The following is a 17676-nucleotide window of genomic DNA, read 5'->3' as shown; positions in this document are numbered from 1 at the left end:
ACAGCTGGAGACGTCACACAGGGAGGGGTATTTGTGTGTGCAAATGCCTGGCGGAGGGTGGAATTGATCTTCCTCAGCACCCTTATGGACTAGTCCATTTGCTCATTGAAGCGCTCAATTCTTTGGTCATGGGGCGCCTGCAGTTGTTCAATGTTCCGGAGGTGTTCAGAAACCTGGCCCATTGCTCCCTGGTACCCCTCATAGGCATCAAGTACCCGAGAGAGGTTGGCCTGAGCATCAGTGGCACCAGCTGTTTGGCGATGTGGATCCACACGTCCCCTCCCACCACCCCTATCCTCACGGGCTGGCACAGTTTGTGCCTGCACAGCCGAAGCAGATCCTCCTTCCTCACTGACTAGGTTTGTGTTCATCAACTCCAGAGTGGACTGTGTTGCCGTTATGGTGTTGCCCATGGTTGATGGTGTATTTGTTCGGGTAGGAGTAAGCTGTGTGTTGGTACCTGAGGTGGGAGATGTCACAGTGGATACCGCTGGATGTGCTGGTGCCATCTGCCGAGCCAAACCTGATGGGCCAGGTTCCCCTTCCTCATCCAAGGGTACGGGTGGGTCCTCTGTGCCGGGGAGCTCTTTCAAGGTTGGAGTATGAGCCTGGCTTTCTTCAGTCTGCATCGAGGTGTTCCCAGATTGCTCTGTTGGTACAGATATGACACAGTCAATTATGTGCTGATATGCTCATGTTCTCAAATTGGATTGTAACATGTCTACTGACATTGACTTCTATCTGACACAGTATATGACACAGAGGAATAGTAAGCTAAACATCTAAAGATTTGCATGACATACATACTCATCTATTATTAATGTTAATTGTTATTTGTGTGTGCAGTGCATGGTCTGTGTATCACCAGACACATTGAAGTAACAGCCTAACCCTGAACAGTTTGTGTATATTACCATATAATGTAATCATCCTGTGAGTGATGAGCACATTTTAAAGTAACAGCCTAACCCTGAACAGGTTGTGTATATTCCTGTACAATGTAGCCATGCTGTGAGTGATGAGCATATTCTTTTCTACTCAAGAGACTGGGGTACCTCAGCCTAAGTAGGCATCCAAGATGTGAGGTAAATGGTTTTGGCGGTATATCACAGGTTAATGTTTCTGTGAGTTTGTATTAGAAGGTCTGCTTGGATGCATGGTCAGTGCAGTGAGTACTCCTCCCAGCCACCCCACCTGGGCCTATTGCTTCCTACCAGTGTGGTGAGTGCAGTAGCGAGATGGGTGACAGAGATGGCTGCAGTTTGGAGTGGAAGGCCTGCTGGGATATGTGGTCTTTTCTAATACTCTTTCCCCTCCCCCACTTGACCAATTACTTCCTGCCAGTGTGGTGACTGCAGTAGCAAGATAACTGACATAGATGGCTGTAGTTTGGAGTGGAAAGCCTGCTGGGATTTGTTGTCTTTTCTAACACTCTTCCACCTCCACCCACTTGACCATTGACTTCCTGCCAGGGAGGGTGAGAGCAGTAGCAAGATGGCTGACAAATATTGCTGTAGTTTGGAGTGGAAGGTCTACTGAGATTTGTGGTCTTTTCTAACACTTCTTTCCCTCCCTCCCACTTGACCAATGTCTTCCTGCTAGTGAGGGTGAGTGCAGTAGCAAGATGGCTAACAGAGATGGCTGTAGTTTGGAGTAGAAGGCTTGCTTGGATTTGTGGTCTTTTCTAACACTCCTCCCCATACTTGAGCAATGGCTTCATGCCAGTTAGAGTGAGTGCAGAATCAAAGTGGCTGACAGAGATGGCTGTAGTTTGGAGTGGAAGGCCTGCTGAGATTTGTGGTCTTATCTTACACTCCTCCCTCTCCTCACCAATGACTTCCTGCCAGTGAGGGTGAATTGAGTAGCATGATGGCTGACAGAGATGGCTGTAGTTTGGAGTGGAAGGCCTGCTAGGATTTGTGGTCTTTTCTAACCCTCCTCCCACTCCACCCCACTTGGCCAATGACTTCCTGCCAGTGAGGGTGAGTGTAGGAGCAAGATGGCTGACAGAGATGGCTGTAGTTTGGAGTGGAAGGCCCACTGGGATTTGTGGTCAGTGCAGCGAGTATTCCTCCCACCCAGCCTAGTCAGCCCACCTGGGCCTATTGCTTAATACCAGTGAGGGGAAGTTGCAGGGAGGGATGGCTTACACAGGAGTCTCTTGTTCTTAGGTGGAGTGTGAGTGGGTGATGGGAGGTAAATTCCTTTCCTTTTGGGAGATGTAATTACTTGATGAATTGGTTTGCATTACATACCTGGTAACTACTTACTCTAGTTAAAGGCCATTTTTTTTAAAATGTTGACTGATATTGTTGTTGATCCCATGATGGGTTAAATGAGTATACACTTACAGCCTACATGTAGACATTTGTAAATGTGATTGTTTGAGTAATTTTGGATGTTCAGACCAGGTATATTGGTTGTCCGCATTAGTTACATATCTACAATACGTTGGCTACTGTTTTATTTCCCAAAAGTCATATTCACAAAACTTGGGCCATTGCAGTTATGTGTGGTAAGGTATCATGGCTGACTCATGGCTGATGATTGGTGGTCACTTACCAGACTCCATTCCTTCTGCAAATCCAAAAAAGCTCTCTGGCGGCATGATGGCATGCACCTTCTCCTCCTAGACAGTAAAGGGTATGGGTAGCACGGGACGGCAACCACCAATCCACTGTGCGACCCGGTGGTTTCTGTTGACTTTGATCTTGACCCTTCTCCTGACATTGTACCACTTCTTCCCGATATCCTCCATTGTGTGCAGGATGGTGTCTACTGCGTTCACCTTGTTGACTATCCTGTCCCACATCAGGTTTTTTTGGGGGATGGATGTTTGTTGGACTTGGGTCCCAAATAACTGTGGCTCTACAGTAAGGATTTCATCCACAAGCACTGTCAACCCCTCATCGGAAAAACAAGACTGCCTATTTTTGGTCATTGTAAATTAGTGCGTGAGAGTGTGAGATTGAAGAGGTGTCCAGACATAAAAAGAACCAAAAAAATTGTGAAATGTGCAGTGAGTGATGTAAATGTGGTGCGTGAAGGTGCAGTGTATGTAACTAGAAACAGCAACGTGCTCCATCAGACTCTGCAGGATTGTGATAGCAAAGGATCATGGTCTGGTAAAAAAAAATTATAGGTGGATTGGTAGGTGTGGCCACTCCTTGAATTTACATCAGCTGTGTAGTTTTGTGAGGGCATGCTATGGTTGATTTTGTGTTAGTTAGCGCCAGTGTCTGTGATTTACACTTGCCATGTGGCAGACAGGCCGCCATGGAACCATGTCGGATACATCATAAACTGTTTGGTGGTACAACCAATGCATTTTCAGGGTCAGACTCCTTATAGAACATCCTTTCCACCTGACGTGGTCGGATTAGACTTGTTTCCGATTGTCGCGGTCTTGTCGGAGTCATATCCGATCGACGCAGTTGGAAATTTGCCTAGTATACGTCATAATTCGGCAGTCAGAGAACTTGTGGTTGAGTCGGTCAGAATCTCACCACGGCCATGTCAGTCGGCGGTCATTTCGACCAACATCATAATCTAGCTGTTGGACAGGCCACACAGAGGGCTTGCTCCCTCCCCGCACGACAGAGCCCGAGCTCCGGCCCACCAGGCATACCCCCGTGACAAGCCCCTGTACTCCGTCTCCCGACGGACCCTCTGCCCTCGGACCCCTACTCATCACGGGGTCCAGCCCCACCGGCTTCCCCGGCCGGGTCAAGCCGCCATCTTGGGCCCTGCACCACGCGGCCGCGTGGCCTCACCTCGACCCTAACCCCGGGCCTGGCCGGCCCCGACATCCCGGCACCACCATCCACCCAGGAGGTGAGCGGACCACTTGGCAGGTCCATGGGAGAACGAAGTGTCAAGAGCTCTTCCCCCGCCAGGTGCCGATCGCCTCCAGCTCCCCCAGGCGCTGGCTCCACCCCCTGCTGGGTGTCTGGACACCTTCATTCCGGACCCTCCGACCTCCAAGTGCGAGGGTCCGGACATCAAAGGGCACCAGCCCTATAACTGAGGCAGCTCCGGAGCAGGAAGGCAGTTGTATCCTGGAGTCGAGAGACACCGAGTGAACTCAACCCTGACGGTCTACTGGCGCTGCCGTAGCCCGCTCTTGTGAACCATCGTCCTGCCTGCTGGCGCTGCCGCGGCCTTCTGCAACCTTCATCTTCCTGGGACCTGCTGGCGCTGCCGCGGCCCGTTGTAACGACCATCCTCACCGGGACCTGCTGGCGCTGCCGCGGACCGTACATCTTCCTGGGACCTGCTGGCGCTGCCGCGGCCCGTTGTATCGACCATCCTTACCGGGACCTGCTGGCGCTGCCGCGGACCGTACATCTTCCTGGGACCTGCTGGCGCTGCCGCGGCCCGTTGTATCGACCATCCTTACCGGGACCTGCTGGCGCTGCCGCGGACCGAACCACCTTACCACCAAGCTCGAGGATTGTGAGCTCATCATCATCTCATCCGAACTACCTGATTGGTAAATAGACTGACCCGCTACCCCCTTCCCTACCTTACGAGACTCTAATCGAGGGGACCCCTGCGTCCAGACCTCCTTGTACCATTCTACCGTGTCATAACTAAGTACCTATAAAGAACACTGAACCTTATCCGTGTGTGATATCTGTCTGTGGGGGGGAAGTTACTTGTCTGTACGGTCGCTGGAGACGGCTCTCCCCGGAGACCTCTCCCCCTGACCCCGGCCGGCCCTCCCGGTCCGTCTACCTTTTCTAACATTGGTGGCCAGCGGCGCGATCCGAATCAACGCGTAATCGTACCGAAAGTAGCTCACCCCACGACATAAGCACGATGTCGACCAAAGATAGCAGCTCCACCGAGAAATTCCAAATGGAGAAATTAGAAGAATACAACCACCGCGAACTGAGACAATTTTGTATAGAACTTGGCATTGCTACCACCGGCCTGAGTACCAAGGATGATCTAAAGCGCGCTCTGGAGTCATGGACAGAAACGGGGGTCACAGGACCCTCCGACCAAAGCAGCGTCACACCAGACCAAACCAGCATCACACCAGAGGGGAACGCCACGGCTCCCGAGGAGCGGGGAACGGGCCTCCCGCAAGAGGAGATCCGAGAAAGAGACAGAATCAGATTACACGAGTTGGAGATGGCACGACTCAAGATGGATGGGGAACTCAAGTTAGCGGAACAGAAACTCAACCTCGAGCATATGCGGCTTCGAGAGGAACGAGAAGAAAAGCAGAGACAGAGAGAGCTGGAAGAGAAAAAAATAACGCTCGAGCACGAGCGCCGACTAGCGGAAATAGAACTGCGCAAACAGAATAAGGAACTGGGGGTGCCTGAGCGACCACACACCCCGGGGCCAAGTGAGAAAAAAGTTCACATCCCCAAGGATGTTGTCCGCGAATATGTCCGAGAAGACGACATACAGCAGTGGTTTAAAGCCTATGAGATCGCAATGACCTCCCACCGGATCGACCGGAGTGATTGGGGAGCCGGACTTTGGGGGAGATTTATCAACGAGGGTCGCGATGCCCTGCTGCAGCTCCCCGATCACCAAATGTCGTCCTACGACCACATGAAGGCTGCCCTCCTCACCCGCTACGGCCTCACGCCCGAGATGTACCGCCAGAGGTTCAGAGATTGCACCAGGATCCCAGGTACAACTTGGGTAGAATACGTGAACTATTTCAGCCGGGCATTCGAAGGTTGGATCAAGGGAAGTCAGGTCACCACGTACGAACAACTCTTCAACCTTATGGTATGGGAGCACCTGTCAAACAACTGTTTCGTCGAGCTCAGGCAGCACCTACTCGACAGTAAGCTGACCGACCCCCGGCAGCTCGCCGCCGAAGCTGACCGGTGGGAAAGCACCCGAGTGGGCCGGAGAGGGCCCCACGACCAGAACAGAGGCAACCAAGGCCAGCACCGTCCTCGGGGAGGAGGAGGGGGCCAGGGGCGAGGGAGAGACACCTTACCAGCAACACCCGTGGCCAGCACCCCACCTCCGGCCGGCCGGGGCAACCCCCCGTTGCGGCCTGGGTACCGAGCCAACGTCACGTGCCACCGGTGCCAGCGACTAGGCCACTACGCCAATGACCCGAACTGCCCGCTAAATCAAACACCCAAGCCCCGCCAGGTAGCGGCCGCTGCCCTAGGGGAAGAGCAATCATCGGAGGGACCCGAAGAGTACGAGCCGGCCCAGCAAGGGTGGGAACCGGCCGCCATGGTCCTGGCATGCCTAGGGGGAAGAGACATGGTTCCGCGGGCTCCCCTACCCGCCAACACCAGAAAATACGGTCAGTGGGTGACCATTAATGGACAGAGAGCCGAGGCCTTGCGTGACACCGGCGCCAGCGTGACGGCCGTCCGCTGTCATCTGGTGAAGCCCGAGCAGATCCTGCCGAACATTCTCTGCCCCGTCCGCTCGGCAGATAACTCTGAGAGTATGTGTAAGATGGCCTGCGTCCCGTTTGAATGGGGAGGGGTCTCCGGCCTACTGAAGGTGACAGTCCGGGACGATGCCCCCGTGGACTGCCTCCTGGGGAATGACCTCGAGAGTTCCCCGTGGGCCACCGTCGAGAAAAGAGAGCACCTGGGGATGCTGGGCCTCCCGGACTGGGCCTGCATAACCACCCGATCCATGGCCGCCCGTGCCACTCCCCGATCAGAAGAAACCGAATGGCCAGCACCTCCGCCCCCGGTTGCCCCCGTCGAGGACAACGGCGAGTCCGACCTCCCGGACCCGACTATCGAAGCAGACGCGCAACACCAGGACCTTCCGGATCTGGCTCAGTGGCGTCAAGAGGGGGGGCCCACCCAAGAACAGTTCCGCCAGGAACAAAAGACCTGTCCCTCCCTCGAGGGACTCCGCCAACAAGCCGATACCCAAAACGCAGGGGACACCACCGGAACCCACTGGGTCTACTGGGACAACGACCTGCTCTACAGCGAGCAAAGAATCGCCGAGCTGGGGGCCGGTCGAGTTCTGGTGGTACCGCTCCGCTTCCGAGACTTTCTGCTCAACCTGGCCCACGATGTCCCCCTGGCTGGACACCTGGGCCAGGACAAAACATACAGTCGCCTGGTGACCCACTTTTTCTGGCCAAAAATGAGGAATGACGTCCTGAACCACTGCCGATCTTGCCCCACGTGCCAAGCCAGCGGGAAGAGTGGTCGGAAGCTGAAGGCCCCTCTGCAACCCTTCCCTGTGGTCACCACCCCGTTCGAGAGGGTGGGGATAGACATTGTGGGGCCTCTGGACCCCCGCACGGCACAAGGACACAGGTTCATCTTGGTACTAGTGGACCATGCCACCCGCTACCCCGAGGCGGTGCCCCTACGGACAGTGACAGCTCCAGTGGTTGGCCGGGCCCTGATGGGGATCTTCTCCCGGGTAGGCTTCCCCCGAGAAGTCGTCAGCGACCGAGGTACGAATTTCATATCTAAATACATGAAGTCCCTCTGGCAACAATGCGGGGTCACCTACAGATTCACGACCCCCTATCACCCCCAAGGGAACGGACTAGTGGAACGTTTTAACCGCACTCTCAAGGGGATGATTGGGGGATTGGAAGAGCCTCTCCGTCGCCAGTGGGATGTGCTGCTCCCGTGCCTCCTCTTCGCCTACCGAGAAGTCCCCCAGAAGTCCCTCGGCTTTAGCCCTTTCGAACTCTTGTACGGGCACCCTGTGCGGGGGCCCCTCAGCCTAGTCAAGGAAGGTTGGGAGATGGCCCCCTTAACGACCCCTCCCGACGTCTTCAAATACATCCTGGCCCTACGAAACCAGACCCGGCGCTTCAGGGAGATGGCCAAGGGGAACCTCGAGGCCAGTCAGGAGGACATGAAGAGGTGGTATGATCACAATGCCTCCTCCGTTGAATTCGAGCCTGGGCAGCAAGTATGGGTGATGTCCCCCACCGAACCATGTGCCCTGCAAGACAAGTGGACGGGGCCCTTCAAAGTGGTCGAGCGTAAAAGCCCCGTCACTTACCTCATCGACATGGGGTCCACCCGGAACCCCCTGCGGGTCCTCCACACCAACCGGCTCAAACCACACTTTGTGCGCTCCGAACTAAGCCTCCTGATGGCGACAGACAGTGGTACAGAAGAAGACTCCGAGCCCCTCCCGGATCTCTTAAAGACTCAGGAGAAGGACGGCTCCGTGGATGGGGTCCGGCTTTCCGACGCCCTCCCTTCGGAGCAACGCCAGGACTGCCGGGACCTCCTGCTGCAGTTCGCTGCCCTGTTCTCCCTCACCCCCGGGGTCACCCCTTGGTGTTTGCACGACGTAGACACCGGGGACAGTCCCCCTGTCCGGCACCGGGCCTACCGCGTACCAGATCGGGTACGGGCCTGCATACAGGAGGAAGTGGCCAAGATGCTCACGATCGGGGTCATCGAGCCCTCGGACAGTCCCTGGGCCAGTCCGGTTGTATTAGTTCCCAAGGCCGCTGCCCCCGGCACCGCCCCTGAACTGAGATTCTGCGTCGACTACCGGGGCTTGAACGCTGTCACCCGGACCGACGCTCATCCCATCCCCCGAGCAGACGAGCTGATCGACCGGCTGGGGGCCGCCCGCTACCTTAGTATCTTTGACCTAACGGCGGGCTACTGGCAGATCGGCCTCACACCCAGGGCTCAGGAACGGTCAGCCTTCTCCACCCCCGATGGCCACTATCAATTTAAGGTCATGCCCTTTGGCATGAAGAATGCCCCCGCCACATTCCAACGTCTTGTGAACCAGGTCTTGGCAGGGCTCGAAGAATTCAGCGCTGCCTACCTGGACGATATCGCTGTATACAGCCGCCACTGGTCCGACCACCTCCGTCACCTCCAAGAGGTCCTCCAAGCCCTCCAGCGGGCCGGCCTCACCATTAAGGCCGGCAAGTGCCAAATTGGCCAAGGGTCTGTGACCTACCTTGGGCACCAAGTGGGAAGCGGGCTGGTGGCCCCACTACAACTTAAGATTGCTGCCATCCAGTCCTGGCAGCCCCCCGTCACCCAGACCGAGGTCCGAGCCTTCTTGGGGCTCACCGGCTACTACCGGCGGTTCGTGAAGGACTACGGCAGCATCGTGGGGCCCCTCACGGGACTCACATCCAAGAATCAACCGAAGCGGGTCCACTGGACTCCGGATTGTCAAGCGGCCTTCGAGGAGCGGAAGGCCGCCCTGTGCACCGCCCCGGTGCTCCAGGCCCCCGATTACAGTCGGGAATTTGTGGTGCAGACCGACGCCTCCGACTACGGCATCGGGGCCGTCCTCTCTCAGCTGAACCCCGAAGGTCATGACCAGCCGGTGGCCTTCATCAGTCGACGTCTCCTGGCCCGAGAACAGCGTTGGAGCACCATCGAGAGGGAGGCATTTGCAGTAGTGTGGGCCCTCAAAAAGCTCCGACCCTATCTCTTCGGTACCCACTTCCGGGTACAAACCGACCATCGACCCCTGCAATGGCTGATGCAGATGCGGGGGGAGAACCCAAAACTCTTGCGCTGGTCCATTTCCCTGCAGGGAATGGACTTCACTGTGGAGCACCGGCCAGGCCAAGACCACGCCAACGCAGATGGCCTGTCCCGCTTTTTCCGCCTCGACGAAGAGAGTCCCCAAGGAGATGGGTGACTCTCCCCGCCTTCAGCTGGGGGGGACGCATGTTGGACAGGCCACACAGAGGGCTTGCTCCCTCCCCGCACGACAGAGCCCGAGCTCCGGCCCACCAGGCATACCCCCGTGACAAGCCCCTGTACTCCGTCTCCCGACGGACCCTCTGCCCTCGGACCCCTACTCATCACGGGGTCCAGCCCCACCGGCTTCCCCGGCCGGGTCAAGCCGCCATCTTGGGCCCTGCACCACGCGGCCGCGTGGCCTCACCTCGACCCTAACCCCGGGCCTGGCCGGCCCCGACATCCCGGCACCACCATCCACCCAGGAGGTGAGCGGACCACTTGGCAGGTCCATGGGAGAACGAAGTGTCAAGAGCTCTTCCCCCGCCAGGTGCCGATCGCCTCCAGCTCCCCCAGGCGCTGGCTCCACCCCCTGCTGGGTGTCTGGACACCTTCATCCCGGACCCTCCGACCTCCAAGTGCGAGGGTCCGGACATCAAAGGGCACCAGCCCTATAACTGAGGCAGCTCCGGAGCAGGAAGGCAGTTGTATCCTGGAGTCGAGAGACACCGAGTGAACTCAACCCTGACGGTCTACTGGCGCTGCCGTAGCCCGCTCTTGTGAACCTTCGTCCTGCCTGCTGGCGCTGCCGCGGCCTTCTGCAACCTTCATCTTCCTGGGACCTGCTGGCGCTGCCGCGGCCCGTTGTAACGACCATCCTCACCGGGACCTGCTGGCGCTGCCGCGGACCGTACATCTTCCTGGGACCTGCTGGCGCTGCCGCGGCCCGTTGTATCGACCATCCTTACCGGGACCTGCTGGCGCTGCCGCGGACCGTACATCTTCCTGGGACCTGCTGGCGCTGCCGCGGCCCATTGTATCGACCATCCTTACCGGGACCTGCTGGCGCTGCCGCGGACCGAACCACCTTACCACCAAGCTCGAGGATTGTGAGCTCATCATCATCTCATCCGAACTACCTGATTGGTAAATAGACTGACCCGCTACCCCCTTCCCTACCTTACGAGACTCTAATCGAGGGGACCCCTGCGTCCAGACCTCCTTGTACCATTCTACCGTATCATAACTAAGTACCTATAAAGAACACTGAACCTTATCCGTGTGTGATATCTGTCTGTGGGGGGGAAGTTACTTGTCTGTACGGTCGCTGGAGACGGCTCTCCCCGGAGACCTCTCCCCCTGACCCCGGCCGGCCCTCCCGGTCCGTCTACCTTTTCTAACACTAGCCCTATGTGTTTTTATATAAGCCTGCATATGTTTTGTGAATAATATCGTTTTTGTTAGTCATTATTGAAAAGGGATCTTGAAGCAGAGTGTTACTCAAACGTTGCACTGGTGCAATGTAGCACAAACCAACTTGCATTATACTTGATGCTTGTGCAATATGCAATGGAGCAAATGTGGCACAACCAGTTTCACATTATTTTTACAGTATTCATATAATTATTATGTGTCTCCACTTTTCAAATGTCAAATATTGGTCTAGTTTGAAAGACTTCAGTTTATTGATTTTCTTATCATTTAATTAATAAAAGAGAGCAACATTAGTTTGTTTTTTTGGAAGTTTACAGACCAGGGTTTCTTTGTTCACAAAATCTACTACACCATCTAATAGTTTATTAGCTGAAATATTTTTGTATTTGTTAAACAATGGTTCCAGAGTCAATTTTTTCAGGTTTGCTACGGTGCAAAAACTGTTCTGTAACAGGGACTGGAGCAGAATTTCGCCTTTTCCTATTACACAAGCAGCACAATAGTGCAAATGGTTTTGTTCTGTGTTTTTGCAGAAGTGCTTTTAGAGTGACTGGAGGCCAAATACGCAGTACTACATATAGTCATTTTTTTAAAGTACATTTGTAAAGAGTATTGGTATGACTAAAAGGCTTGCCATAGGTCATTAAACTCAATGAATCATGTCTAAATCTAAAATACATTGGATGTATATTTACAAGGGGACATCGCCACCAGGTGGCGGTATGTCTTTCTCCATATTTATAAAGCGGCACTACACCACTATTTGTGGTTTAACGTTGCCTTCTAAATATGGCCTATTTACATGCATCCCTTAGCGTGAAAGTGGCGTGCAATGGGTGTTGCTGTGGGCGTTCCACCGTAACAGCCATTGCTTTTGATAATGCCCAGATTTACAAGGAGGTGTAAATCAGAGGCAACGCCGAAAACTAGCGCCATGCAAAAGGAAGCATTAAAATGACAAAACGAGGAGAAATACTTCTACTTCTACTTCTCCTCGTTTTTGCTTTTCTATGTGTGATGCATTCTGCAACACACATAGAAAGAGAAAAATGTAATTAGCCTCTTCGGTGCCCGTGACGAGCTGGACTCGTCATGGGCCGCGGTGGCGCTGTGCCCATGACGAGTCCAGCTCGTCACAAACCCCGCCCGCTAATGTAACGGCCGGCACAGGGCGGGGAAAGGGGCGGGCACCGAAGGGGTTAATGGTGTACCTTCCTGCACATAAACAATCATTAAATCATGATGTTGTTCTTCTTCTATGTGTGCTGCATTCTGCAACACACATAGAGGTAACAAATTGCCATTACTGAATGTTTATTTGCAGGAAGGGACATCTTCCTACACATAAGCAATCAGTCCCTCAACACAGGCGCCCTTGCACTATGGCTCAAGTGTAACTGCGCTGGCACTAGACAGCTAAATGTAGTGCCAGCGAAAACACAGAGGTGAGCTGTATTCATGTAAATATGGCGCATCCCTGCGTTTTGGAAATGTTGGAGCGCGGCACTGCCAAATTTGGCACAGCTCAGTGCTCCGACATTTTCTCGTAAATACGCCCCTTTTTGTTTATAGATAAGTAAAATCATTTGATTGCAAGTTCAATCACAGCTAAATTTAAAATAGATAGCATATCGAGACCACGTTTTAAGTTATTGCCCTCTTTTCCAGAAGTATGTCAATAATGGGTTAGAAACCTGTTAGAATCCGGGTTCTCTGGTTGGCACAGGTAGGTACTTGTGACCAGCAGGGAACCTTTCCTCTAGTCAGGATGAGGGGTTACACTACTAAAACAACCCCTTTTTCACCCTCTAGGTAGCTTGGCACGAGCAGACAAGGCTTATCCCAGAGCGTTATACCTGTGAAGTGTGTTTACTGGGGAACGCAACAGTGCGAATTGTATTCAAGGTGCACCCACCTCCCATATCCCCATACAAATGTTTAAGCTTAGACAACCACCCAAGGGGAAGAGGGGTAAACTGTCCCATTTTGCAGAAATAATCAGTGTCATGCGCGTGGGAATATCACATAATAGTAGCTTGCTCCTTGTGCCTGGTTTCATTTGCCTAAAGTTAAAAAAGACAAACATTTATAGAAAATGTTTAAAATTGGTTTCCTGTTTCCCAGACAAACCTCGAGCATGGATTAGAAACCTGTAAAGTGTATTCACTGGGGAAGGCGATATTGACCCAAAACGCAGGTCCTCATCAGCAGACGCCGGAGCAAAGTAGAGCATTATTAATCACCACTTCCCTTAGTTTGTTTGATTTTCAAGCAATATTGCTGATAAGGTGGGAAACTTTACTAAATAGTGTACTGAACAGATAATGTACCTAATGCTTCAGCGGCCACAATTACAGCCTCCATTCCTTGTGTGTCTCCACGCATTGGCCAAACCTTCAATACGTTTACTTGCAAAGTGCATCATGGCAGTAGGGTCAATCTTTCAGCATTAACGAGATGCAAGACTGGTTCCCTAATAATGCTAAAGACAAGCATGATCTGCTCACTGTCACAGAGTGTCTGTGAACAAATGAGGCAAAAGAACAAGTGGCCTCAAGAGCTAAGTTTTTTATTGATTGCCAATAACTGTGAATCTGGATTTGCAACCACAAAACACCTTTTCACAATGTACAACATTGATTTTATGAGTTGGGAAAGTCTTTATGTGTCATAAAAAGAGATTTTGTGACACTTTCTAAATTTGGAACAGGAAAGGGCGTTAAAGAGGTGTCCTTTAAATGAATCAATGGTCTGAGACCTCAGTTTCGGTTGACTGCAATTAAAAAGTTACCATTTCAAGTTGCGGTGATGACTGATTTCAAAGGGGAAGTTGTCCTGACTCAATGGGACAGGTTCTGCTTCCAGAGTTCTGTTGATTGCCATGGAAGCAGCGTGCAGTGGTCCACTAGGGACCACTGCATCCTCATCACTATGTTTTTCCTAACAAGAAACTTTGGGGCTTATTTACAAGCCCCTTGTGCCGCCATTGCACCACTTTTAATATGGGAAAAAGTGACGTACCGGTGGCGCAAGGAGCTTCTAAATAAGCCCTTTGGGGCAGATTTACAAGCCCCTTGCGTCATTTTTAACATGGGAAAAGTGACGCAAAAGTGGCGCAAGGGGCTTGTAAATCTGCCCCTTTGTTTTAAAAGTAGCACCTTTCTCTTTAACCCCTTCGCCGCGGCACAAATTTTGCCGCGGTGCTGGGGGGGGGTTCGGGGTGAGCGCGGCGCCGCCATGCTCGTGACGGAACCACTCCGTCATGACCCACGGGCGCGCTGTGCTCATGACGGAGTGGTTCCGTCATGACTCCGCCCACTTGCATTGTTCGCCCGCACAGGCGGGGAATCAGCGCTGCGTGGGCGGAGCGGCCGCAACGGCCGCAGCATGACGGAACCACTCCGTCATGAGCACACGGCGCCCATGGCTCATGACGGAGTGGTTCCGTCATGAGCAGGCAAGGGGTTAAACTACATGGTTTGTTTAAAAAAAATAAAAAGTTTCATTTTTGTGTATGGCAATGCGGGAATGGTGGTCTGCTATTTCCGTATTTTCCACTCCACAATGTTTCTGGTGTAACCAACTTTTACAATAGATATATGTCTCTAAAGTTATGAATAATAAGGTGCCGATTCCGATCGGGTAAAACCCGGGTATGAATGGTCGTACGGAGCGTATTCTCCGTACGACTCGTACCCGGGAAATCCTCCTTACAAACCAGCAAGTACGATTCGTACAGAAATACCATTTCCGTACGAATCGTAAAAAACCATGTGCGGCGAAAAAATACCCACAATTCCGACCCGGGACATCGCGTACGTGACGTCCGGACGGAGTCAGGCAGCGTTCTACAGACCAGCAAGTACGATTCGTGCCTACGTCACTACGCACGGATCATTTTTTACGCAGGGCGTGGGTACGGCCCGTACCACCATTGTAGTGGTGATGTAGGGGTACATGTGGTACGGGCCGTACACACGCTCTGAGGGCGTGGGTACGGCCCGTACCACCATTGTAGTGGTGATGTAGGGGTACGCGTGGTACGGGCCGTACACATGCTCTGAGGGTGTGGGAACGGCGCGTACACCTACATCACCACTACAATGGTGGTACGGGCCGTACCCATGCTTTGACGGCGTGGGTACGGCCCGTACCACCATTGTAGTGGTGATGTAGGGGTACGCGTGGTACGGGCCGTACACACGCTCTGAGGGTGTGGGTACGGCCCGTACCACCATTGTAGTGGTGATGTAGGGGTACGGGTGGTACGGGCCATACACACGTTCTGAGGGCGTGGGTACGGCGCGTACACCTACATCACCACTACAATGGTAGTACGGGCCGTACCCATGCTTTGAGGGCGTGGGTACGGCCCGTACCACCATTGTAGTGGTGATGTAGGGGTACGCGTGGTACGGGCCGTACAAACGCTCTGAGGGTGTGGGTACGGCCGGACGGAGTCAGGCAGCGTTCTACAGACCAGCAAGTACGATTTGTGCCTACGTCACTACGCACGGATCATTTTTTACGGCAGCCAAAAACTCCCGGGAAATTGAGGACGACTCGAAGAAGGAGCAGCGGTACGCGACGGACAGCCATGGACCCCATCCCGGCCCTCCTAGCCTACGACCTGGTGCACCGAAACCGCCGCGCACGCCGCAGAAGGTCAGCACAACACCCAGGGGCAAAGGGGGGGTGAGGGGCAGGAAACATAACCTCTACCTAATTTTAAAAATACCATATACTGTCCATACATTACCTCCAGGGTCTGGTCACTTCGGGGGGCATGTCCACCAATCCCCGCGTACGCGTACCCGTCACCACTACAATGGTGGTACGGGCCGTACCCACGCCCTCAGAGCGTGTGTACGGCCCGTACCACACGTACCCCTACATCACCACTACAATGGTGGTACCGCCCATACCCACGCTTTGAGGGCGTGGGTACGGCCCGTACCACCATTGTAGTGGTGATGTAGGGGTACGCGTGGTACGGGCCGTACACACGCTCTGAGGGTGTGGGTACGGCCCATACCACCATTGTAGTGGTGATGTAGGGGTACGTGTGGTACGGGCCGTACACACGCTCTGAGGGCGTGGGTACGGCCCGTACCACCATTGTAGTGGTGATGTAGGGGTATGCGTGGTACGGGCCGCACACACGCTCTGAGGGCGTGGGTACGGCGCGTACACCTACATCACCACTGCAATGGTGGTACGGGCCGTACCCACGCTTTCAGGGCGTAGGTACGGCCCGTTCCACCTTTGTAGTGGTGATGTAGGGGTACGCGTGGTACGGGCCGTACACACGCTCTGAGGGCGTGGGTACGGCCCATACCACCATTGTAGTGGTGATGTAGGGGTACGCGTGTTACGGGCCGTACACATGCTCTGAGGGTGTGGGTACGGCGCATACACCTACATCACCACTACAATGGTGGTATGGACCGTACCCATGCTTTGAGGGCGTGGGTGCGGCCCGTACCACCATTGTAGTGGTGATGTAGGGGTACGCGTGGTACGGGCCGTACACACGCTCTGAGGGTGTGGGTACGGCCCGTACCACCATTGTAATGGTGATGTAGGTGTACGGGTGGTACGGGCCGTACACACGCTCTGAGGGCGTGGGTACGGCGCGTACACCTACATCACCACTACAATGGTAGTACCGGCCGTACCCATGCTTTGAGGGTGTGGGTACGGCCCGTACCACCATTGTAGTGGTGATGTAGGGGTACGCATGGTACAGGCCGTACACACGCTCTGAGGGTGTGGGTACGGCCCATACCATCATTGTAGTGGTGATGTAGGGGTACGCGTGGTACGGGCCGTACACACGCTCTGAGGGCGTGGGTACGGCCTGTACCACCATTGTAGTGGTGATGTAGGGGTACGCGTGGTATGGGCTGTACACACGCTCTGAGGGCGTGGGTACAGCGTGTACACCTCCATCTCCACTACAATGGTGGTACGGGCCGTAACCACGCTTTGAGGGCGTGGGTACGGCTCGTACCACCATTGTAGTGGTGATGTAGGGGTACGCGTGGTACGGGCCGTACACATGCTCTGAGGGCGTGGGTACGGCCCGTACCACCATTGCAGTGGTGATGTAGGGGTACGCGTGGTACGGGCCATACACACGCTCTGAGGGCGTGGGTACGGCCCGTACCCCCATTGCAGTGGTGATGTAGGGGTACGCGTGGTTTGGGCCGTACACACGCTCTGAGGGTGTGGGTACGGTGCGTACACCTACATCACCACTACAATGGTGGTACGGGCCGTACCCACGCTTCGAGGGCGTGGGTACGGCCCGTACCACCATTGTAGTGGTGATGTAGGGGTACGCGTGGTACGGGCCGTACACACACTCTGAGGGCGTGGGTACGGCCCGTACCACCATTGTAGTGGTGATGTAGGGGTACGCGTGGTACGGGCCATACACACGCTCTGAGGGCGTAGGTACGGCCCATACCACCATTGCAGTGGTGATGTAGGGGTACGTGTGGTACAGACCGTACCCAACCTATGAATGCGGGGGTACGGACCGCATCACCCATACCCCTAGGGCACCAGTACATTTGTGATACAAGGCGCACACACGCCATGAATGTTGGCTTAGAGCCTGGTGCAGCATATAACCAGTATATTGGGGTGTGTTCATGGCCAGGACAGCAGCGTACAGCACCAAGGGTGCGGGTGGGTGGGTGGGTGTCTGCCTAGGAGTCCCAGCAGTGGACAAAGACATGTGAGGTGTGGGTGCCAATCACTCCCAGCAGTGGACAGAGACATGTGAGGGGTGGGTGCAGAG

This window comes from Triturus cristatus, chromosome 3_1, assembly GCF_964204655.1.
Source record: "Triturus cristatus chromosome 3_1, aTriCri1.1, whole genome shotgun sequence".
NCBI lineage: Eukaryota > Metazoa > Chordata > Amphibia > Caudata > Salamandridae > Triturus > Triturus cristatus.
The sequence above is the reverse complement of the archived record's forward strand: the minus strand, read 5'-3'. Positions refer to the sequence as shown.